Raw genomic sequence first — 25595 nt, 5'->3', positions numbered from 1 at the left:
TTTAAGTTATAATGTAAAATTTTAACTTAATATTTATGCTTATTTTTAGATTATACATTTGTCATTATTAATTTTTTAGACATTGTCAGTATTCCACGCTTATAGTCTTCTTCCTATCACCAATGTTCCAACCCACTACCCCGCACTGCATCACCCCATCCCCACCCAAAGGAAATCTTATCCGCAAAGGAAACTTTTCGCTAAAGAGCCTCAATTGGAAGATGGAAAAGAAGGCTGGATTTAAAAAATGAATGATTTACGTTTTACCATAAATTTACAATAATAGGAAAATGCGTCCTACATTATTCTTGCGATATTTTTTATCGAAAAAGGAATGATTTGTTCAATTGGTTTCATATGTTTGGTATATACATGATTTTTCTTTTCTTAGAAGATACCTTTTATGCTAGATTACGTCCATAAAATTCAGCTGGATTATGTACATATTGCTTCCTCTGGAACATGTTTTTTAATTTGTTTAAAAAAGAATGATAACTTTTTAAATTTGGTAACAATTTAATTTTAATTTTTTATTCTATCCTTAATTAACAAGATTGCTATTACTTACTTTGAATTACAAATTTCAAAAAAAAAAAAATCTTAAATTTTATATGTATTCAAATTTTGCCACATCATATGAAAAGGAAATAATACTTATTTAGTGGCACTATTCATATATTAAGTTAGATTGCGTTCGGTACTTGTCATATCAATATATTAAGGTTGCCCTTACTTATATTATTTAGTGGCGTTATTCAAATATCACGTTTTTTTTTATTGCAATTGGTACTTGTCTTGTCAATATGCCTTTATTTTAGTACTAGGTGGGAATAGCACGGCCCAACATGCAAAACAAAGGATGAATACAGACAACAGTTACGTTCTTCTACAGTTTAAAGATAAACCAATTAATCTCTTAGCTTCATTTTCGTCATCGTCATATTATTATCTTCTCTTCTTGTCCCACAATAAGACAGATGAGACCAACTTCATCTTTTCTTTTTTCTCCTTTTATTTTCCAGTCGAAATATATATAGTACCACAACATTTCTTTTCTGAAAGTATTGGTATTAAATTATTTTGAAATAGTGGAGCAAGAAGAACAACAAGCAATTTAAATTAAAGAAAATTGGGAGATTTTGGATTACTTAACAGATCATAATTTTTAAAAGTTTACTGATGGTAGGGGTAAATTTGGCTAGATAGTATAACGGTAGGGGTAAATTAATCAAATAGTATAACAGAGGTTAAATGAAGACAATATTCGAAAGTAAAGAAATATATTTGGCCCTTTTCCCGTGTTAATAGTATTATATTATATATAGTACACCCACCACTCCAACCAAAAAAAAGCGTAAAAATTAGTAAAACAGTACAAAGTCCAAATTTTATAAGATGTCTTTATTAAAAAAGAGTTCACCTCCAAAATGACTAAACAAACCAAATAATATTCATTCCAATACATTTAGCTTATCCCAAGTTTAAGTATTTTCCTGTGTTTGCCCTCCTTGGAAGCAGCTACTCAACCTTTTTGCTCACTTTGAAGTTCCTCCTCTATTTGCCATTGAAGCAGTTGAGGCAGATACATTACGAACTTTTTTTATTACAAATATAATGACATAGCAAATATATATCATATTCTCCTTTCAACTAAACTTAAAAATATAAGCATTCTAGAGAATTGCAATATTTGTTTTCTTCTTTTTTCCATTTACTTTATGTTTTTGTTTTTCAAGTTTTCATATTCCAATGGGATCAACTAGCACCACCGAGATGATGTCTCTCAAGTTATTTTTGGAAACAGTATAGGCATCATCTTTATATACGAACTCACACATCCTAGCAAGGTTGAGCATTGGCATAAGCAAAACCCTTGGTGCAGCTGTAGGTTTTAGGCATTCTCGATTCAAATCCTTCCATCTATTCTCTATTATTTTCCTAATCTCCATGTATGCTTCTTCCTTTGTGACACCATATTCTTTCATGTAACATTCAATATATACCTGAAGCTACATCTCCTCTTTCCAGTTCTCTCTGCATCCAAAATAGCACTATAAGTGACCTTGATTGTATAAAAAAATTGCACTGTCGTCCATGCACAAACTAAAACTTATATACCATATATTTGCACAATAATTTTTGTTGATACTTATAATAAATACTAAAAGGAGTGTAAGTATATGCTTGTTATTCCAATATTTAAGCTTGAATTAAAAAAAATCTACCTAGATAGTATACCTCATGTGACACAATATCATTCAATAATTTTGCAATGATAGAGGAAGCAACGATAATTGGAGGTTCACTTGCGATCCAATTTGGCCTCTTATGAAAATAAGCTCTTACCAACTTTTTCATCTGAAAGAAGTCAAGACTACTAACTTAACTGATTATGAACTCTCCCTAAAACTTTTAATTTGTTGGATTAGCTAAATGATTACAAATACTATTTGCCACTTAATTACCGCAACTATAAAATACTTGATTCGAAATGACCTGTTCTCCTTTGCCAACTCTTTCTCCACTTCACTGTAATTAAATGTAGAAGAGCAAGGTAAAATAGCTTCATATATGACGGTAACGGTTATGAAGCGTCAATGTTCCACCTACATTTATGAGATCATTAGTATAATTCTTATTTACTGTATAAATTTTTATATTGCAAATAAGTTGTACTAAGCTATTAATGTTAAAAAAAATACCTTTCTATTGCATTTGTGAAGAGAGTAAGTTCATGTAGTGTTCCATAGGTATCACAGATGTCATCAGTAATAGAAATGAAGCACAACACTTTGGTTAGTATGTTCCTGGCAACCTTATATTGGGGCTCAAAGTACACACCTAAAGACCAGAAAGTACAACTCAACTATTCTGTCTCTTGCGAAAGGTAATGCTTTGGTGAGGTCCAATGCTTTCCACCACCTAAAATATAAAGTTGGATCTGAATTTTTTTGTTGCGTTAAATAATTCAGTGCTGGTGAAATTAGTTACCTTGTGATATCACATAGCTCCCATTTATGCATCTTATGCTATATGTTTAAGTCCAATTTTGCGAAATATAAGAGCCCGTTTGGACATAAGAAATTTTTTACTTTTTTTCGAAAAAATTTCACTTTTTTTCGAAATCAGTGTTTGGCAATAAAATTTCCAATTTTCACTTGAAGATGAATTTTGGAATTTTTTGAAAATTTGACAAACTCCAAAAAGTTGTTTTTCAAAAATTTCACTCAAATCACTCACAAAAATTCAAAAATAACCCAAAATTATATTCATGTCCAAACACAACTCTAATTTTCAAATACCATTTGCACTTGAAAAAAAAATCACTTTCTTTTCGGAATTATACAATTCTTATATCCAAACGCCCACTTAGTAACACTTCATGACATGATTTATCTTCTTGTAAAACAAAATATATCTTCTTGTTGCTACCCTCGCTATAGTTTTGTTGATTGGATACTTTAGTGCATCGCTCACTTGCATCGCGACAGAATTGCTCAATTTAGGCAACATTAGCTTCAAATATGTGTGTGATGGCCTAAAAGGGTCATCACTTGCTTTTAATTAAATTCTATGACTCCGAAACCTTGAAAACCTCATTTAGAGTCACCTCGATTTGCGTGCGCAGTCCGGGCGCGTAGCCGGAAAGCTTAAATATAAAAAAATAATCTGTGAAAATGATGAGTTTTGACTATAAAATGAATTAATTTGACTTTGGTCAACGTTTTGGGTAAACGGACCCGGACCCGTGATTTGACGGTCCCGGAAGGTCCGTAGGAAAATATGAGACTTGGGAGTACACCCGGAATCGAATTCCGAGGTCCCAAGCCCGAGAAATGAATTTTTAAAGGAAATTGTTTTCTGAAATTTGTTTAAGGAAATTTGAAATGAAATTTGATTGGAACGTGTTGGTATCGGGCCCGTATTTTGGTTCCGGCGCCCGGTACAGGTCTTATATATGATTTAGGATGTTTCTGTAAAATTTGGTGAAAAACAGACATCGTTTGACGTGATTCGGACCTAAATTGGAAAATTTGATGTTTTAAGAAGTTTGAAAGAATTCATGGATTTTGAGGTGTAATTCGACGTTTGTGATGTTATTTTGGCGATTTGATCGCACGAATAAGTCCGTAGGATGTTTTTGAGGTTGTGTGTATATTTGGTTTGGAGCCCCGAGGGCTCGGGTGAATTTTGGATAGGCCACGGCTGCATTTTGAACTTTGGAAAAATAGCTGGTATTTCTGATCTGCAGGCTTCGCATTTGCGAAGCCAGTCTCGCAAATGCGAGCCGTGCATCGCAATTGCGAGAAGTGGACTGTGCAGGCCTGATCGCAAATGCGACCCATTGGTCCGCAAATGCAAAGGAGGGCCAGTCGCAAATGCGACGTTTTGATTGCAATTGCGAAAGTCCGGGATTTTCAAAGGGTTCGCAAATGCGAACCCTGTTTCGCATTTTCCACGTCTGCAGAGGTCGGGGTTCGCAATTGCGAACCCCTGTTCGCAATTCCCATGACTGAGACCTACATTTTTTTTATACTTAGCCGATTTTAAACCCCATTTTTCATATTCTCTCAAACACAAACACACTTAGGCGATTTTTCAAGAATTCCTTCTTCTCCAAATGTCGTTTTTAACTAACTTTCTTCAATCATTAACATCTTTTAACATGATTTCAACTTAAAATCAAAGATTTTCATGGGGGAATTCTGGTGTTTTGGGTAGAACCTAGGTTTTTTTCAAAAATTGGGGATTTGGACCTCAATTGAGGTCCGATTTTAAAAAAAATTTATATATTTGGGTTCGTGGGGGAATGGGTAATCGGGGTTTGGTTCGAACCTCGGGTTTTGACCACGTGGGCCCGGGGGCAGTTTTTGACTTTTTGGGCAAAACTTTAGGAAATTCGTTTTTATGCATTCAAATTGATTCATTTAGCGTTTATTGATGTAATTAAGTAACTTGTGACTAGATTCAAGCGGATTGGTGGTGGAATCAAGGGGTAAAGCCATAATTGAGACTTGAGTTAAGTTCGAGACATCGAGGTAAGTGTCTGGTCTAACCTTAGCTTGAGGGATTAGGAGTTGTGTCCTATTTGCTAATTGCTTCTTGTTGAGTACGACGTATAGGCATGGTGACGAGTATCTATACGTTGGTCTCGAGCATGACCTTGAGTCTTATATTGTGATTTCCACGATTTTGTTGTATTATTCATGCCTTGGTGAAAATTTCTATTTATTGTGTAAAGTTGTGAAAAGAATGGTGACGTATGAACATTGAGGAGCGTTGGCTCCAGTTGTATAACGAATTGTGGTAGTATAAGTGATAATTGAACCTCTAGAGCAGTGGCTCGATTTGTGAAGCAAATTGTGAAGTAAAAGTGAGAAAGAGAAGAGATCATTATGTTGCCCCCTTGCCGGGCTGTTGTTGAGTTGTGGGTCCTTTGCATTGTGTTCTTAATTGATATTATGGATACTTAAGTTGATGATTCTTGGTGTTAGGTAAGGATTATGATTATAGCTGAGATAGTTAGATGTTGGAACAAGTCTGGGTGTGGCCGAGGTAGTTAGGTGTTGTAACAATTCTAGTTATAGCTGAGGTAGTTAGGTGTTGTAACAATTCTAGTTATAGCTGAGGTAGTTAGGTGTTGTAACAAGTTTAGTCATAGCTGAGGTGGTTAGATATTGGAACAAGTTTGGGTATAGCTGAGTAGGAGTTGAGTTAGGAGTGGTTATAGCTGAATCTCCCTTGCCCGGATGTTTGTCTTGACATTGTTGTTCCCTTGCCGGGAAGTTATTATATTGCCTTGTTCCCTTGTCGGGATTCCTTGTGATTTTGTGTTGGGTTGTAAATGGGATCGGGCGGTACGCCTACCACGAGATATGATGAAATGGGATCGGGTGGTACGCCTACCACGAGATATGATGAAATGGGATCGGGTGGTACGCCTACCACGAGATATGATGAAATGGGATCGGGTGGTACGCCTACCACGAGATATAATGAAATGGGATCGGGTGGTACGCCTACCACGAGATATTGTGAAATGGGATCGGGTGGTACGCCTACAACGAGATATAATGAAATGGGAGCGGGTGGTACGCCTACCACAAGGTATGAGAAATGGGATCGGGTTGCACGCCTGCAACGAGATGTGGACCGAGAGTGAAATCTGCCTTTGTTTTTCCTTATTCTTGTTAGAAGTTAAATTTTGGTTTCTTGATAATTTTCTTGAGATTCTGTTTTATCTGTTATTCCCCGAAGCATGTTTCCCCTTCCCAGCATTAGTTGTTTGTTCTAGTTTATTTTTCCGCTGTATATGAACATATAACTGCACAGGTTTATCTGGAGTCTGGTCCTAGCCTCGTCACTACCTCGCCAGGGTTAGGCCAGGCACTTACCAGCACATGGGGTCGGTTGTGCTGATACTACACTCTGCACTCTTTTGTGCAGACCCCAGTGTTGTAGACTTTGGAGCGCAGTGGGATTTGCTGATTCTTGCTCATCAGGCGACCCGAGGTAGTCCTACAGGCGTCCGTAGGCCTTGGCGTCTCCTTCCATCTACTATCCCTATTTCTTTCGTGTATTTCTAGAGACAGAGTTGCATTTATTTCTCTCAGACCTTTATTTGTAGTATTCTTAGACCGTCTGTGATACTGTGACACCAGTTCAGGGTAGTCGAGACTCAAACAGTTGTATTCGATATTCACGTTCAGATAGCTTATTGTTTCTTTCTTCCGCTTATGCTAAATTCCGCTGTTTAAATGTTATTATTTCAAAATTGTCAATGAAAATAAATGGGTAAAAAGGTAACTTGTGCAATTAATTGGCTTGCCTAGCTCGTATTAGTAGGCGCCATCACGACTCCCGAAGGTGGGAATCTGGATCGTGACAAGTTGGTATCAGAGCTCTAGGTTACATGGGTTTCACAGTTCACAGACAAGCTTAGTAGAGTCTGAGGGATCGGTACGGAGACGTCTATATTTATCCTCCAGAGGCTACAGAGTTAGGAAAAGTTTCACTTCTATTCTTCCCTATCGTGCAATTTTGTTCTCGCAATGCTAAATTAAAACCTCTACTCTTGTCTTTTCGCGAATGGCGAGGTCATGTACCGCTTCTTCAGTCGAGCAGCAGCACAGACCGGTGATAGATCAACTACGTCTTCGGAGGCAGTTCGAGCGTCCCCAGCAAGGTTCTTTGACTATTATTCAGTACGAGATCAGATTCATCGACTTTGCTCGTCATGCTCTTATCATACTTCCCACCGTGAGAGAGAGTGAGGAAGTTCATTGAGGGATTCGTACAGCCCGCTCAGTTAGCTAGAGGTGGAGGTTTAGGTATTAGAGGTGGAGGCAGAGATGCTAGAGGTGGAGGTAAAGGTATTAAAGGTGGAGGTGCAGGTGCTGTTCTGGTTTGTGGTAGAGAAGCTTCGATTTTATTTTGCGTCGTATCCGGTCGTGCCTAGTGATTCCTTGAGTGCCCCTATTTATGTGTCTACACCGGTGGGTGATTCTATTATGGTGGATCGTGTCCATTGTTCATATATAGTGGTGATTGGAGGTCTTGAGACTCGTGTAGATTTGTTGCTTCTGGACATGGTTGATTTTGATGTTATATTGGGGATGGACTGGTTATCACCTTACCACGCTATCTTGGACTGTCATGCCAAGACTGTGACCTTAGCCTTACCGAGCTTACCTCATTTAGAGTGGAGAGGGACTCCTGGTCATTCTACCCGTAGTATTATCTCCTATGTGAAGGCTCGACGTATGGTCGAGAAGGTGTGTTTGGCCTATTTGGCCTATGTTCGTGATTCTAGTGCTGAGGTTCCTCCTATTGAGTCTGTGCCTGTTGTTCATGAGTTTCCTGAGGTATTCCCTTCAGACCTGCCGGGTATGCCACCCGACAGGGATATTGACTTTTGCATTGATCTGGCTCTGGGCACTCAGCCCATTTCTATCCCGCCGTATCATATGGCCCCGCCTGAGTTGAAGGAGTTAAAGGAGAAGTTGCAAGATTTGCTTGAGAAGGGTTTCATTAGACCCACTGTTTCGCCTTGGGGTGCGCCGATGTTGTTTGTTAAGAAGAAGGATGGGTCAATGAGAATGTGTATTGATTACCGGCAATTGAACAAGGTTGCAACCAAGAATAAGTATCCGCTGCCGAGGATTGATGATTTGTTCGATCAGCTTCAGGGTGCCCAGGTATTTTCAAATATTGACTTGAGATCTGGCTACCATCAGTTGAGGATTAGGGCATCCGATGTCCCTAAGACAGCTTTCCGCACTCGGTACGGGCATTATGAGTTCTTGGTAATGTCATTCGGGTTGACAAATGCCCCAGCAGCTTTTATGGATTTGATGAACCGAGTGTTCAGGCCTTATTTGGATTCGTTCGTGATAGTCTTCATTGATGATATATTGATATATTCCCGCAGCCAGGAGGAGCACGAGCAGCACCTTAGAGTGGTTCTTCAGACTCTGAGGGATAGTCAGTTATCTGCTAAGTTCTCTAAGTGTGAGTTCTGGTTGAGTTCAGTAGCATTTCTGGGTCATGTTGTATCAGCATAGGGTATTCAGGTGGACCCGAAGAAGATCGAGGCAGTCAAGAACTGGCCTAGACCAGCATCAGCTACAGAGACTCAGAGTTTCTTGGGATTGGCAGGCTACTATCGTCGGTTCGTGGAGGGGTTTTCGTCTATTGCAGCCCCGATGACCAGGTTGACCCAGAAGAGTGCCCAGTTCAGGTGGTCGGATGAGTGTGAGGCGAGCTTTCAGAAGCTCAAGACAGCTCTGACTACGGCACCAGTGTTGGTTTTGCCCACAGGTTCAAGGCCCTATACAGTTTATGGTGATGCTTCCCGTATTGGGCTTGGTGCAGTGTTGATGCAGGATGGTAAGGTCATTGCCTATGCTTCGCGGCAATTGAAGATTCATGAGAAAAACTATCCGGTTCATGATTTGGAGTTGGCAGCCATAGTTCATGCACTGAAGATTTGGAGGCATTATCTGTACGGCGTGGCATGTGAGGTGTTCACGGATCACAAGAGTCTTCAGTATTTGTTCAAGCAAAAGGAGTTGAATTTGAGGCAGATGAGGTGGTTGGATTTGTTAAAGGACTATGATATCACCATCTTATATCATCCGGGGAAGGCCAATATGGTGGCCGATGCCCTGAGTAGGAAGTCAGCCAGCATGGGCAGTCTTGCTTATATTCCGGTCGGTGAGAGACCGCTTGCTTTGGATGTTCAGGCTTTAGCCAACCAGTTCGTGAGACTGGATGTTTCTGAGCCCAGTCGTGTGTTATCTTGCACGGTCGCTCGTTCCTCATTATTAGAGCGTATCCGTGATCGGCAGTATGATGATCCCCATTTGTGTGTCCTTAGAGACACGGTGCAGCGCGGAGGTGCCAGACAGGTTACCTTAGATGATGATGGAGTTTTGAGATTACAGGGTCGAGTATGTGTGCCTAATGTGGATGGGATCCGAGAGTTGATTTTAGAGGAGGCCCATAGTTCCCGGTACTCTATTCACCCGGGTGCCGCAAAGATGTATCAGGATTTGCGGCAGCATTATTGGTGGCGGAGAATGAAGAAGGATGTCGTAGCATATGTGGCTTGGTGTTGGAATTGTCAACAGGTTAAGTACGAGCATCAGAGGCCTGGTGGTTTATTTCAGAGGATTGAGCTTCCCGAGTGGAAATGGGAGCGGATCACTATGGACTTCGTTGTTGGACTCTCGCAGACTCGAAAGAAGTTCGACGCAGTATGGGGCATTGTTGATTGGCTGACCAAGTCAGCGCATTTCATTTCTGTGGCAGTCTCCTATTCTTCTGAGAGGTTAGCTGAGATCTACGCTCGGGAGATTGTTTGCCTTCATGGTATGCCCGTATCTATCATTTCGGACCGGGGTACGCAGTTCACCTCACGTTTCTGGAGAGCAGTTCAGCGAGAGTTGGGCACACAGGTTGAGTTGAGCACAACATTTCATCCCCAGACGGACAGACAGTCCGAGCGCACTATTCATATTTTGGAGGATACGCTCCGAGCTTGTGTTATTGACTTTGGGGGTTCGCGGGATCAGTTTTTGCCTTTAGCAGAGTTTGACTACAACAACAACTACCAGTCGAGTATCCAGATGGCTCCTTATAAGGCTTTATATGGTAGGCGGTGTCGATCTCCGGTTGGATGGTTTGAGCCAGGGGAGACTCGATTGTTGGGTACGGATCTGGTTCAGGAGGCCTTGGACAAGGTCAGGATCATTCAGGATAGGCTTTGTACAGCTCAGTGCAGGAAAAAGAGTTATGCGGACCGCAAGGTTCGGGATGTGTCTTTTATGGTCGGTGAGCGGGTATTGCTCCGAGTGTCGCCTATGAAGGGCGTGATGAGATTTGGGAAGAGGGGCAAGTTTAGCCCTAGATTCATTGGTCCGTTTGAGATTCTTGATAGAGTGGGAGAGGTGGCTTATAGACTTGCGTTGCCGCCGAGCTTATCAGCCGTGCATCCAGTGTTTCATGTGTCCATGCTTCGGAAGTATCACGGCGATCCATCCCACGTATTAGATTTCAGCACTGTCCAGTTGGACAAGGACTTGTCTTATGAGGAGGAGCCGGTAGCTATTTTAGACCGGCAGGTTCGTAAATTGAGGTCGAAGAGTTTTCCTTCCATTCGTGTTCAGTGGAGAGGTCAGCCTCCTGAGGCATCGACCTGGGAGTCCGAATCCAATATGCGGAGCCTTTATCCCCATCTTTTTTTTTCCACTCAGGTACTTCCTTCTTATGTCCGTTTGAGGACGAACGATTATTTTAGAGGTGGAGAATATGATGGCCCAAAAGGGTCAACCCTTGCTTTTAATTAAATTCTATGACTCCGAGGCCTTGAAAACCTTATTTAGATTCACCTTGATTTGCGTGCGCAATCCGGGCGCGTAGCCGGAAAGCTTAAATATAAAAAAAAATCTATGAAAAATGATGAGTTTTGACTATAAAATGAATTAATTTGACTTTGGTCAACGTTTTGGGTAAACGGACCCGGACCCGTGATTTGACGGTCCCGGAGGGCCCGTAGGAAAATATGAGACTTGGGAGTACACCCGGAATCGAATTTCGAGGTCCCAAGCCCGAGAAATAAATTTTTAAAGAAAATTGTTTTCTGAAATTTGTTTAAGGAAATTTGAAATGAAATTTGATTGGAACGTGTTGGTATCGGGCCCGTATTTCGGTTCCAGCGCCCGGTGCAGGTCTTATATATGATTTAGGATGTTTCTGTAAAATTTGGTAAAAAACGGACGTCGTTTGACGTGATTCGGACCTAAATTGGAAAATTTGATGTTTTAAGAAGTTTGAAAGAATTCATGGATTTTGAGGTGTAATTCGACGTTTGTGATATTATTATGGCGATTTGATCGCACGAATAAGTCAGTAGGATGTTTTTGAGGTTGTGTGTATATTTGGTTTGGAGCCCCGAGGGCTCGGGTGAGTTTTGGATAGGCCACGGGTGCATTTTGAACTTTAGAAAAATAGCTGGTATTTCTGATCTGCAGTCTTCGCATTTGCGAAGCCAGTCTCGCAAATGCGAGCCTTGCATCGCAAATGCGAGAAGTGGACTGTGGAGGCCTGATCGCAAATGCGACCCATTGGTCCGCAAATGCGAAGGAGGGCCAGTCGCAAATGCGACGTTTTGATCGCATTTCCCACGTCCGCAGAGGTCTGGCTTTGCAATTCCCATGACTGAGACCTGCATTTTTTTTTATACTTAGCCGATTTTAAACCCCATTTTTTCATATTCTCTCAAATACAAACACACTTAGGCGATTTTTCAAGAATTCCTTCTTCTCCAAATGAATTGTAAGTCGTTTTTAACTAACTTTCTTCAATCATTAACATCTTTTAACATGATTTCAACTTAAAATCAAAGATTTTCATGGGGGAATTTGGGTGTTTTGGGTAGAACCTAGGTTTTTTTCAAAAATTGGGGATTTGGACCTCAATTTGAGGTCCGATTTCAAAATAAATTATATATTCGGGTTCGTGGGGGATTGGGTAATCGGATTTTTGTTCGAACCTCGGGTTTTGACCACGTGGGCCCGGGGACGGTTTTTGACTTTTTGGCAAAACTTTGGGAAATTCGTTTTTATGCATTCAAATTGATTCATTTAGTGTTTATTGATGTAATTAAGTAAATTGTGACTAGATTCGAGCGGATTGGTGGTGGAATCAAGGGGTAAAGCCATAATTGAGACTTGAGTTGTGTTCGAGGCATCGATCGAGGTAAGTGTCCGGTCTAACCTTAGCTTGAGGGATTAGGAGTTGTGGCCTATTCGCTAATTGCTTCTTGTTGAGTACGACGTATAGGCATGGTGACGAGTATCTATACGTTGGTGTCGAGCATGACCGTGAGTCTTATATTGTGATTTCCATGATTTCGTTGTATTATTCATGCCTTGGTGAAAATTTCTATTTATTGTGTAAAGTTGTGAAAAGAATGGTGACCTATGAACATTGAGGAGCGTTGGCTCCAGTTGTATAACGAATTGTAGTAGTATAAGTGATAATTGAACCTCTAGAGCAGTGGCTCGAGTTGTGAAGAGAATTGTGAAGTAAAAGTGAGAAAGAGAAGAGATCATTATGTTGCCCCCTTGCCGGGCTGTTGTTGAATTGTGGGTCCCTTGCATTGTGTTCTTAATTGATATGACGGATACTTAAGTTGATGATTCTTGGTGTTAGGTAAGGATTATGGTTATAGCTGAGATAGTTAGATGTTGGAACAAGTCTGGGTGTGGCCGAGGTAGTTAGGTGTTGTAACAATTCTAGTTATAGCTGAGGTAGTTAGGTGTTGTAACAATTCTAGTTATAGCTGAGGTAGTGAGGTATTGTAACAAGTTTAGTCATAGCTGAGGGGGTTAGATGTTGGAACAAGTTTGGGTATAGTTGAGTAGGAGTTGAGTTAGGATTGGTTATAGCTGACTCTCTCTTGCTGGGATGTTTGTCTGGACATTGTTGTTCCCTTGCCGGGAAGTTATTATATTGCCTTGTTCCCTTGTCGGGATTCCTTGTGATTTTGTGTTGGGTTGTAAATGGGATTGGGTGGTACGCCTACCACGAGATATGATGAAATGGGATCGGGTGGTACGGCTACCACGAGATATGATAAAATGGGATCGGGTGGTACGACTACCACGAGATATGATGAAATGGGATCGGGTGGTACGCCTACCATGAGATATAATAAAATGGGATCGGGTGGTACGCCTACCACGAGATATTGTGAAATGGGATCGGGTGGTACGCCTACCACGAGATATAATAAAATGGGAGCAGGTGGTACGCCTACCATAAGGTATGAGAAATGGGATCGGGTTGCACGCCTGCAACGAGATGTGGACTGAGAGTGAAATCTACCTTTGTTTTTACTTATTCTTGTTAGAAGTTAAATTTTGGTTTCTTGATAATTTTCTTGAGATTCTATTTTATCTGTTATTCCCCGAAGCATGTTTCCCCTTCCCAGCTTTAGTTATTTGTTCTAGTTTATTTTTCCGCTGTATATGTACATATAACTGCACAGGTTTATCTGGAGTTTGGTCCTAGCCTCGTCACTACCTCGCCGGGGTTAGGCCAGGCACTTACCAGCACATGGGGTCGGTTGTGCTGATACTACACTCTGCACTCTTTTGTGCAGACCCAGTGTTGTAGACTTTGGACCGCAGTGGGATATGCTGATTCTTGCTCGTCAGGCGACCCGAGGTAGTCCTACAGGCGTCCGTAGGCCTTGGCGTCTCCTTCCATCTACTATCCCTGTTTCTTTCGTGTATTTTCCAGAGAAAGCGTTGTATTTATTTCTCTCAGACCTTTATTTGTAATATTCTTATACCGCCTGTGATACTGTGACACCAGTTCTGGGTAGTCGAGACTCAAACAGTTGTATTAGATATTCACGTTCATATGGCTTATTGTTTCTTTCTTCCGCTTATGCTAAATTTCGCTGTTTAAATGTTATTATTTCGAAATTGTCAATGAAAATAAATGGGTAAAAAGGTAACTTGTGCAATTAATCGGCTTGCCTAGCTCGTATTAGTAGGCGCCATCACGACTCCCGAAGGTGGGAATCCGGGTCGTGGCAATGTGTTAGTGAAATTAACTGCGTCATCTAGAATTTCTTCACCTTATACTCTGAATTGTGCTGCCTCATACAGGCTCAACAATCCTTGCATGTCGCTAGCCAATGCTTTCTTGTAATTTTCTTTGTTGTTAGTGAATTTCCTAAAAACATCTATTTCGAGTGTATAAAAGTTAAAATCTTATTCGGAAAAAGGACAAGGCAAATGTAGCGGATGAGCAAACAAGCTTGAATAACTATTTCATAATGTTAACTTACCAGATGAGACATAATAACCATCTTGCCTAAGTAATCGAAAGCTTAGAGTGACAGCACAAAGGTCACTGTCATTAATAGGATCATCATTCAATTCTTCATAACAAACGCAAATGTAGGCCACCGATTTCTCCATTTCATGTTCAAAATGGTACGCTACCCCAAGAGATTGGATTGCGTTGATCAAGTCAAGGTTTAGCAAAGATTTTGAAGGAGACATTTCTAGAATTTTTCTCACTTCTTCTTTTAGATCCTCATGTTCCTTCTCTTCCCTTTCCTAGGCTCCCTATACAGAGTAAGTAAATAAACTTTTTTTTTAATTTCTTTGTGCTCTAAAACAGGAATATGTATAATGTGCAATTTACGTGAGCTCTAATTTAACAAAAAATATTTAATTTGTAATGCACCATATATAACCAATTTTTATGCATATATACTTTTAAAAAATTATCTATGCTATCACAACTAAATTTATATTTAAATATAAATTGCTGTCAACTATAACCGCACAAAGCGCGACAAATTCCCTATTCTAAAATATTAGTGGTCCTTATGTTTCACGTTATGTGTTTTACTGTCATGGCCCGAAATTCTCACTTTCGGGACCGTGATGACGCCTAACATTTCACTTGCTAGGCAAGCCAACGTTAGAGGATCTTTAAGCCAGTTTCTATCAATTTCGATAAGTAAAATCGATTGAGTCGAAATGAAACTAAAACTGAGTGCGAAATGACATAAAAACAAATAATATCTAAGTATAACCCAGATCTGGAGTCACAATTCACGAGCTTCTAGAGTTACTACATACAGAGCTTGAAATAAATACAACTGTCTCGAATGATAAGAACAGTAAATAAGGGGAAAGTAGAAGGGGACTTCAAGGTCTGTGGACGCCAGCAGATCTAGCTCGAGTCTCAAAAGCAAATCCAAGCTGAAACGCCTCACGGACAGTTGGGACCAGTACCAAAATCTGCACAAGATGTGCGGAGTGTAGTATGAGTACAACCTACCCAATGTACTTCGTAAGTGTCGAGCCTAACCTCAATGAGGTAGTGACGAGGCTATGACAAGACACCCATACAAATAAACCTGTGTAGATAACAATATAAGTAAAACATAACAAAAATAAAGGCTAAACATGTACTGTTGGGAGGGTACAAGATATGATAAGTACAACCGGGAATGATAACAAGAAATAGTCACTAAGCTCTTAACCAGCAAAACAAATAAACATAATGAACAAAATTGCACGGCATCACCCTTCGTGCTTTTACTCTCAACCTCACTATGAAACAATAATAACGACACGGCATCACCCTTCGTGCTTTACTCTCATTTTCATCATAAATAAATAAATATGGCACGACATTCACCTTCGTGCATTAACTCTCAAATATGGCACGACATCACCCTTCGTGCATTAACTCTCAAACATGGCACGACATCACCCTTCGTGCATTAACACTCAAATATGGAACATCATCACCCTTCATGCATCTCTCCCTTACCATATAACAACGAAAATATAACAATAGAGAGATGAAATAAACAAAGACAAACTTTACGTCAACAATGGTTCAGCAAAACCAACCTCATCTTCAGAAACAATACTTAACTAACATAGACAATCCATAAATGCGGAAAGAACAATCAATTTAGTAATTAAACTAGTCTAAGCATAGATATCATGATCAAATAAAGCAATAAATTACAAGAAACAAGTCCCATCCATATGATTTGACCCACCAACAGCGCATAAGTATTCGTCACCTCACATATACGTTGTACTCAACATCTAAACATGTAGAAAGTAGGTAAACAAGTCCAAGTCCCTCAAGTCAAGGTTAACCACGACACTTACCTCGCTCCAAAGATGAACTCAAAGCTCTACCACAGCTCCGCCTTTTAAACAAGCCTCCAACCAACCAAATCTAGCAAACTATCAACCAAACGATTCAAAATAAGTCTTAGGAACTACCCACGATTGCAAAAGATTCAATTTAGGTCATTATTGAAAAAGTCAACAAAAGTCAACTCCCGAGCTCGCTTGGTCCAAACCCAAAATTTGGACCAAAACCCGATTACCCATTCACCCTCGAGCCCGGTTATGTAATTTTTTTCGAATCCGACCTCAATTTGAGGTCTAAATTCCAATTTTACAAAAATCCCTAATTCTATTTCGGGCATATAGTCAAGTCCTAAATCACGTTACGGACCCCTCGGGACCGTCAAAATATGGATCCAGGTTTGTTTTCTCAGAACATTGACCGAAGTCAACTCAAATGGATTTTAAAGCAAAATTTTATATTTTATCAATTTTTAACATAAAAAAAGCCTTCCATAAAAACTCCCGGACTGTGCACGGGAATCGAAGAAGGCTAAAATGAGGTTTTTGACGTTTCAAAACACGGAATTAGGGTTTAAAACTCTAGATGACCTATAAGGTCATCACATTCTCCACCTCTAAAACAATCATTCATCCTCGAACGGACATAGAAAAGTACCTGAACTAGTAAAAAGGTGTAGATATCTAATTCGTCCGACTCGGACTCCCAAGTAGCTGCTGATAAGTAGGGATTTTGACTACTTATTTGCACTCTTTTACTTTCATTTTAGCTTAAAATTGCTTAAAGGTATTCCCGAAAACTAATGAAATGTATTTTATGCAGGAGTGTTGGAATATGAGCCTAAATTGTGGACAAGGACCAAAACAAGGCTAAAAAGGGCAAAATGCGGACCACACAATATTGAGTGCGGCCGTAGAACATGAGCCAGCCTCTGTCAGTATTCTTTTACAAAGTGTGCACGGCAAAATTATGGTGCGACCACAGAGTATGAGGTTCAGAGAGATGGACTTTTTGGCCATGAAGAAGTGCGGACCGCACCACTATTGTGCGGCCGCAGAATCAAGAACGCGACCGCACTCAGAAAAGTGCGGTCTGCAGAAGTCCCCCATGACAAAGCCCAAGATCAAGAAATGCGGTCCGCACAATTATTGTGCGGCCACACTCAGAATTGTGCGGTCTGCAGAAGTTGAAGAAGTGCGGCCGCAACCCAGAATTATGTGGCCGCAGAAGTCCAACCTATCAAGCCAAGTTTCAGAGTGCAGACCGCACAACCTCCGCAGGGGCAATTTAATCCGATAATTGTAGTTGGGTATAAATAGATCTTTTTGTCATTTTTATGTTAAGTTTGGTGCACCTGAGAATAGACAACTGTTTTTCTTTACTGTATTGGGTAACTTTGTAATAGTCTAACATTTTAACATTAGATTTTCTTCCCTTAATCATCTATGATGAATGTTATCGTAGTTTCTTTTTTAATTTCTTCATTTTCCATGAGTATCTAAATCCTTAGCTAGGGTTGTGACCCAACCCCTAGTATGGGTACTTAATGGGTGATTGATTCAGGGGTTAGTTATGATTGGGTATATGATATTTTTCTCTGTTGCTATTATTTGGTACTACTTATCCTTTATCTCTCCCTTTTCTTTTCTCTTACATCTTTCTTCCTTCCTTGCTTTCCTTTTCTTCCTTCCAGAGCCGAGGGTCTATTAGAAATAGCCTCTCTACCTGCATTAGGTAGGGGTAAGGTCTGCATACAGACTACCCTCCCCAGACCCCTCCTGTTGGGATCAGACTGGGTTTGTTGTTTTTGTTGTTGTTGTATATTATATTTAGCCTAGTTCTTCCTTGAATTTGAGAATTGATGGTTTCAAATATTGATTTATGCCTAATTGACTTAGGCTTTACTTGAGAAAGAGAGACTAAGTCTAGGGAAACTTGGCTAACAAGAAATTGGGGTGAACTCAAGAAATTGATAGCCCCAATTAAAGGGTTGAATCTAGAGACAGTAAGATCCGACTTGAGCATCTATCACTTTTTTCGTGAAATACCCATTTGGACTTGAGAAAGCGAAATTGGGCAAAATCACTCAATCTACCGAGAGGTATAGAATGAGTAATCACGTGTGATTGCTATATTGTATCCCGATCAACCAAACATGCCCTAAAGCTCTCAACCCGTTAGGCAACCATCTAGTCGGAAGTTACAACCCTAGATCATTTATAACCTGAAAAACAACAATACCAAAAATATTGTCTCTTAGCTTTTCAATTACAAGCATTAGCATACAAACTAGAAGTAGAAAAGAAACAACTAAATATGTGGAAGTGCAATCTTGGGCACGTCATACACTAGACTAGGTATATACCTAATCCCACATAAAGCTCTCTGTGGAATCGACACCGACTCGTGTTGGGTATTTATAATTGTATCGGCCGCCTCACAATCCCAATTAGTGGTGTGAGTTTGGGCAACATCAATTTTTGGCGCCGTTGCCGTGGAGCTTAAAACGGATTTAGCTATATATTTGGTTTTATGAGTGATTTGTCTTCTTTTCCTTCCGAGTTACTAATCTTTTTGTGAAAAAAATTGTAGGTGATATAATGGCTCTCAACAATAACAATCCTCTTGGAAACGTGCCATTGCGGGATGACGGGGATGATGAACAAGTTAATGAGGTTCCTCTCGAACCTCAAGGAAATAGACGAGGACACCCGCCTCAAGACAACATTTCTGCTCCTCCCCCACTTCCTCCAAGAGCGGCGGCACACCGCGTGTTGCCAAATGAAGGATACGCATGTGCCATAGTCCTGCCCTACATTAGGGCGGGAAACATTCAAATCACAAATGTCATGCTTACACTGTTGGAAAAACGGGGATTCTTCACCGGGGCTCCGTGTCAAAATGCATACAAGCACTTGAAAGGGTTTGTTGACACTTGATAGGGGAGTAAACAGACCAACGTCTCTGAGGATGCTTTGTGGTTGAGGCTATTCCCTTTCTCTTTATAGGGGAAGGCCTTGGATTGGTTGGAGAGGTTGCCAAATCATTCTATCCATACATGGAATGAAATAGCCAAAAAATTCATTTCCATGTTCTTTTCGCCCGGACATATGGCAACACTTAGGGACGAGATTCTAGCTTTCAAATAAGAACCCAATGAGCCTTCGCATGAGATATGGGAAATGTATCGTACTATGGTGAAAGAGTGCCCGAACAGTGACATGATGGAGGCTATAATTCAACAAACCTTTTATAGGGGGATCAATACTACCAATTAATGCATGGTCGACCAACTCGCCGGTGGACATGTCATGACAACGCCGTATGCGGAAGCTTGTGAGATTCTTGATGAGATGGCGGATACTTCATGGCATGGCAAAGTAGAGCAAACGTTTCTCAAGGTGATCCAAATGTGATTCGTTTGCATAAAGAATTACATGATCATGGGCAATAAATTGCCGAGTTGACCACCACAATGAATCAACTAGCCAAATCTCAACTCCAACAAGTGCAAGGTCCCAAGCAAGTATATTCAATAGAAGGAGTTAGTATGATGGTAAAAAAGAGTAGACAAAAGGGTCCTCAAGTGCAAAACTGGGTAGAAAATTATGAGCAAGATGATAGTGAATTTGATCAAGATGGACAATACAATGAGCAAGGGGAGGAAGTACAATATGTGAACAACTTCCAAGGGTAATGAAATAACAATCAAGGCCCAATTCAACAACAATGGCGACCACAAGGAAATCAAGAAAATTGGAATTCAAGCAATCAAGGTCGTTGGAACAATCAAAACAACCAAGGGAATTGGAACAATCAGAGCAATCAAGGAAACTGGAATGGTCAAAATAACCAAGGCAATTGGAGTGTCAATAATCAAGGCTATTGGAGAGGTAACAACCAAGGAGGGTGGAACAACAACAACAACCGGGGGTCGGGTTTTCAAAGGCTCCCAATATTTTCAACAACCGAGAAATCCACCTCCCTATCCTTCCCAAGGTCTGAGTTCTTCCAACAATGAGATGGGCCGAATAGAGAACATGTTCAAACAAATAATGGAGAAGAATGCAACCTCCGATGCTCAACTAGCCTCTCACAACACTTCAATCCGCAATTTGGAAGTTCAATTGGGCCAAATCTTACAAGATTTTAACACTCGTCCTAAGGGGGCACTACCAAGTGATACGGTGGTAAACCCAAAGGGTGGGAACAACACGGGACATGCCATGGCCGTGAATACAAGGAGTGGAAAATTATAGATGAGGAACAATTGGTACAAGAAGATGAGATGCCAAGCAATGAAGTGCAAGCAAATGATGAGGTAAGAATTATTATTGATGACAATATGGAGGAGACTCAAGAAGAAGTGAACCCGTCTAGGGAGCATATTATTGACATACCGGAACCGGTAGTGCCAAAGGCTAAGGCGCCAATGCCAAGGCCTCATCCTCCATATCCTCATAGGCTTGCCAAACGAAATGGTGAGAACCAATTTAAAAAGTTCATTGACATGATGAAGAGTTTGTCTATTAATGTGCCGTTGGTTGAGGACTTGGAGCAAATGCCGGGATATGCAAAGTTCATGAAGGATTTGGTGACCAAGAAGAGGTCGATGAATTGTGAGACTATCAAGATGACACATCAAGTGAGTGTTATAGTGCACTCAATGGCTCCGAAATTGGAAGATCCCGACGCTTTCACAATCCCTTGTGCAATTGGAAGTGCCGACTTTACCAAAGCTTTATATGATCTTAGGGTGAGTATCAACTTGATGCCCTATTCGATGTTCAAAATTTTGTGGATTGGGCAACCAAGACCCACATCCATGAGGTTGCAAATGGCGGATCGTACAATGAAGAGAACATTGGGTATTATTGATGATATGTTGGTTCGTGTTGATAGGTTCATCCTCCCGGCGGACTGTGATCCTTGATTGTGAAGTGGACTATGAGGTGCTTATTATTTTGGGTAGACCTTTCCTTGCTACGGGGAAGGCTCTTGTTGATGTGGAAGCCGGTGAGCTCACTTTCCGGGTGGGTGATGAAAAGGTGATCTTCCATGTGTTCAAATCTATGAGGCAACCGAATGGCAATGAAGTTTGTTCGTTCGTGGATTTGGTGACCGATGTGATAATTGATGATGCTAGTGCCACAATGAATGTTGAGGATAGGAAGCCGTTATGCTCAACCTTGATAATGATGAGGAGAATGAAGGCTATTTGGAATGTGTGAACGCATTGCAAGGAATGGGGTCGTACACTTATGAACCCCGCAAGTTATCCTTGGTCCTTGAAAACTGGAAGACTCCTCCAACAAAGCCCTCAATCGAGGGGCCTCCCACTTAGGAGTTAAAGCCATTGCCTCTACATCTCAGGTATGAATTCCTTGGCCCTTCTTCTACTTTACCGGTTATTCTTTGCTCTTGTTTGACTAACATGCAGGTAGAGTCCACATTGGAGGTGCTACAAAGGAGGAAGAGAGAAATTGGATGGACATTGGCTGACATCCGGGGCATAAGCCCCGCCTTTATGCACAAGATTATTTTGGAGGAGGGTGCCAAACCCTCTATTGAACATCAAAGAAGTCTAAATGAAGCAATGCAAGAGGTGGTCAAGAAGGAGATAATCAAGTGGTTGGATGCCGGGGTTGTTTACCCCGTTTACGATAGTTCATGGACTTCTCCGGTGCAATGTGTCCCGAAGCAAGGGGGCATGACTGTGGTTACCAATGATAAGAATGAGTTGATTCCCACAAGAACGGTGACCGGATGAAGAATGTGTATGGACTACTGCAAGCTCAATAAAGTCTCAAGGAAAGATCATTTACCACTTCCCTTCCTTGACCAAATGCTAGATAGGTTGGCCGGCCATGATTTCAATTGTTTTCTCGATGGGTATTCCGGCTACAATCAAATTCTTATTGCTCCGGAGGACCAAGAGAAGACTATTTTCTCATGCCTTTATGGTAATTTCTTATTCTCAAGGATGCCATTTGTGTTATGCAATGCACCGACGACTTTTCAAAGGTGTATGATGGCAATCTTTACGGGCATGGTGGAGGATATTCTTGAGGTCTTCATGGATGATTTTTCTGTGGTTGGGAATTATTTTGATGATTGTTTGAACAATTTGGATAAGGTCTTGGAAAGATGTGAGGAAACAAACTTGGTTGAATTGGGAGAAATGTCATTTCATGGTCGAGGAAGGCATACTCCTCGGGCATAAAATTTCAAAGCACGGTATTAAGGTCGACAAGGCCAAAATTGAGGTGATCTCCAAACTTCCTCCCCCTACATCTATGAAGTGAGTGAGGAGCTTCTTGGGTCATGCGGGGTTCTATCGCCGATTCATCAAGGATTTTTCCAAAATGGTTAACCCCTTGTGTAAGCTTTTGGAGAAGGATTCCAAATTCCATTTCAATGAGGATTGTATGAAGGCATTCGAATTGCTCAAGTTCAAGTTGACTACTACTCCTATTATCACCTCACCGGATTGGAGCTTGCCTTTTGAGCTCATGTGTGATGCAAGTAATGTGGGGGTTCGTGCAGTTTTGGGGCAACGAAGTAACAAAATTTTCCATCCGGTTTACTATGCTAGCAAGACCATGAATGATACCCAAGTCAACTACACAGTGACCGAAAAAGAGCTCCTTGATATTGTTTTTGCTATGGAGAAGTTCCTCCCGTACTTGATGGGTACAAAGGTAATTGTTCACACCGACCATGTGGCGCTTCAATATTTGATGAGCAAGAAAGATTCAAAGGCGAGGTTAATGCGTTGGGTGCTTCTATTGCAAGAGTTTGATCTAGAGATCCAAGATCGCAAAGGTAGTGAAAATCAAGTGGCGGACCACTTGTCTCGATTGGAGGAGGAGGGGAGGCCACATGATGGCCTAGAGATCAATGATTCCTTCCCTAAGGAGCAACTTCTAGCTATTTCAATGACCGGGATTCCATGGTTTTCCGACTTAGCAAATTATCTTGTGATTGGCATTTCAAACCAAAGGAAGAAGCTCAAATAGGATTGCCTTGACTATTATTGGGATGAACCTTATCTTTTCCAGATATGTACCGATGGTGTGATCTGACGATGTGTACCGGAGGAAGAACAAGTGGAAATTCTTGAGGGTTGCCACTCTTCACTGTATGGTGGTCACCATGGTAGAGCTACAACGAAAACAAAAGTGTTGAGTTGTGGATTCTATTAACCTACTCTCTACAAGGACGCTAGTGATATAGTCAAGCGTTTTGATAAATGACAAAGGGTCGGTGGGATTTCTAAGAAGAATGAGATGCCTCTCACCACCATCTTGGAAATTGACATCTTTGATGTGTGGGGCATTGATTTCATGGGACCGTTCGTTAGCTCTTGTGGGAAAACTTACATTTTGGTAGCTGTTAATGGGTTGATGTCGTGGCTTTATCCAACAACGAAGCTCGAAGTGTGGTGGCATTTTTTATGAAGAACATCTTTACAAGATTCGGTACTCCTAGGGCCATTACAAGTGATGGGGGATCGCATTTTTGCAACAAGGCTTTTGATACCTTACTAACAAAGTATGGTGTCACTCACAAAGTATCGACCCGTTACCATCCTCAAGCAAGCGGACAAGTTGAAGTTCTCCAACCGGGAGATCAAGAGTATTTTGTCAAAGACCGTGAACGCCAACCGGACGGATTGGTCAAGAAAACTTGATGATGCTCTTTAAGCTTACAGGACGACCTACAAAACACCAATTGGGATGTCTCCATATCGATTGGTGTTTGGGAAAGCTTGTCACCTACCAGTGTAACTTGAGCATAAGGCTATGTGGTTATTGAAGAAGCTTAATCTTTAGTGGGAAGTCGCCTCCAACTTAAGGGTGGCACAATTGAATGAGCTTGATGAATTACGGTACCATGCCTACACAAGCTCATCCCTATGCAATGAGAAGACAAAGTACCTCCATGACAAGTACATCCGTAACAAGGAGTTTAAAGAAGGTGATATCGTGATATTGTTCAATTCCCGATTATGGATGTTTCGAGGCAAGTTGAAGTATAAAAGGAGTGGCCCATTTGAAGTGGTGAACATAACCCCTTTTGGTGCTTTGGACCTTAAAAATAAGTATGATGAGGTGTTTAGAGTCAATTAGCACCAGGTAAAACACTATCTTAACAAGGTTGATGATGGCCACATCGTGGCGGTTCTTCATTTCAAATGATTGGTAATCTGTGTCGTGCTGCGACGTTAAATCAGGCGCTTTTTGGGAGGAAACCCATGTGTCTTGTTCTTTTTCTTTTACTTCTTCATTAGATACACTTTGTTTTGTGCTAACTAGTTTTGAAGTGTATGCAAGACTGGGCGTGCATTGTAGGGTCTGTGCAAGAAAAATTGGCTAAGTGTCACAAAACTACGGACCACACCATAATTATTCAGACCGCACAATCACTTAGCGGCTGCACAATTATCTGTGCGGTCGTACAACTGGATGATAAAAATTACAAGCTCTCTAAAGTTGGTCTGCCAACTTCCCAAGCCAATCTGCGGCCGCACAAAAAATATTTCGGCCCGCGCAAATCCTTTGGCTGCACTCACTTTTGCGCAGACCGCAGAGTTCAATCAAGGGTCCAGGTAAAGAGTGCGGACCGCACTCAAAATTGTGCGGCCACACTCCACTTAAATCTTGAACGACTTGGTCAAACTATAAATAGGACCTGAATGCACTATTCACAACTTTAGACTCTCGAGCTCTGGAACCCTAAGCAAACACAGTGCACATTCCATTAGTTCTCAATCTTCCCTCATTTCATCAGTGTAGATTCCTACCTGCATCCTTCATCACTTGTATGTTCATTACATGTTTAGATTTTTCAATTTCTTTTAGTTTAGTTTTTGTTCTTTTGTGTTAGGGTTATTTTTAGGCCTCAAATGTAAATTGTTAATCAAGTGCGCTTAGAATCTTGTGGGTAAGATCATATATGTTAACTGGGGCCTGGGTAGATCATCAATCATGTTTAATTGCAAGAACCATGTCTAATTTGTGCAAAAAATTTCAAAACACAGAAGCTATGCTGCGTAATTTCAGAGTGTGCGGCCGGACACAAATTTGTGCGGTCCGCAGATCTCTAACATAGGGCATATGTGTGCATGAATTGTGCGAACCGCACTCAAAACTATGCGGTCCGCAGAACAATTGTGCGGTCCGCAAAAAAATGTGTGCGGCCGCACTTTTGAGCTTCAGACAACCAGTGTTCTTGAACATGGTTTTTGCAGCTGCACCCAAAATTGTGCGGTTCACACTTCAAGATATATGACCGCACTAAAAATTGTGAGGTCCGCACTGCCTCGTCAGTAGTCTGTTTTCCTGCAACTGTCCTGCAACTGTCATGCATGCATCTATGTACAC

General features: G+C 41.0%; 1 pseudogene; it reads right to left on the bottom strand.

Annotated features, from left to right (window-relative positions):
* LOC109229924 lies at window positions 1399-19005 on the bottom strand (annotated as a pseudogene).

The sequence above is a fragment of the Nicotiana attenuata genome, chromosome 7 (genome assembly GCF_001879085.1).
Source record: "Nicotiana attenuata strain UT chromosome 7, NIATTr2, whole genome shotgun sequence".
NCBI classification, from domain to species: Eukaryota; Viridiplantae; Streptophyta; class Magnoliopsida; order Solanales; family Solanaceae; genus Nicotiana; species Nicotiana attenuata.
Note: the sequence above shows the minus strand (reverse complement) of the source record. Positions and strands in the feature narration are given on the sequence as shown.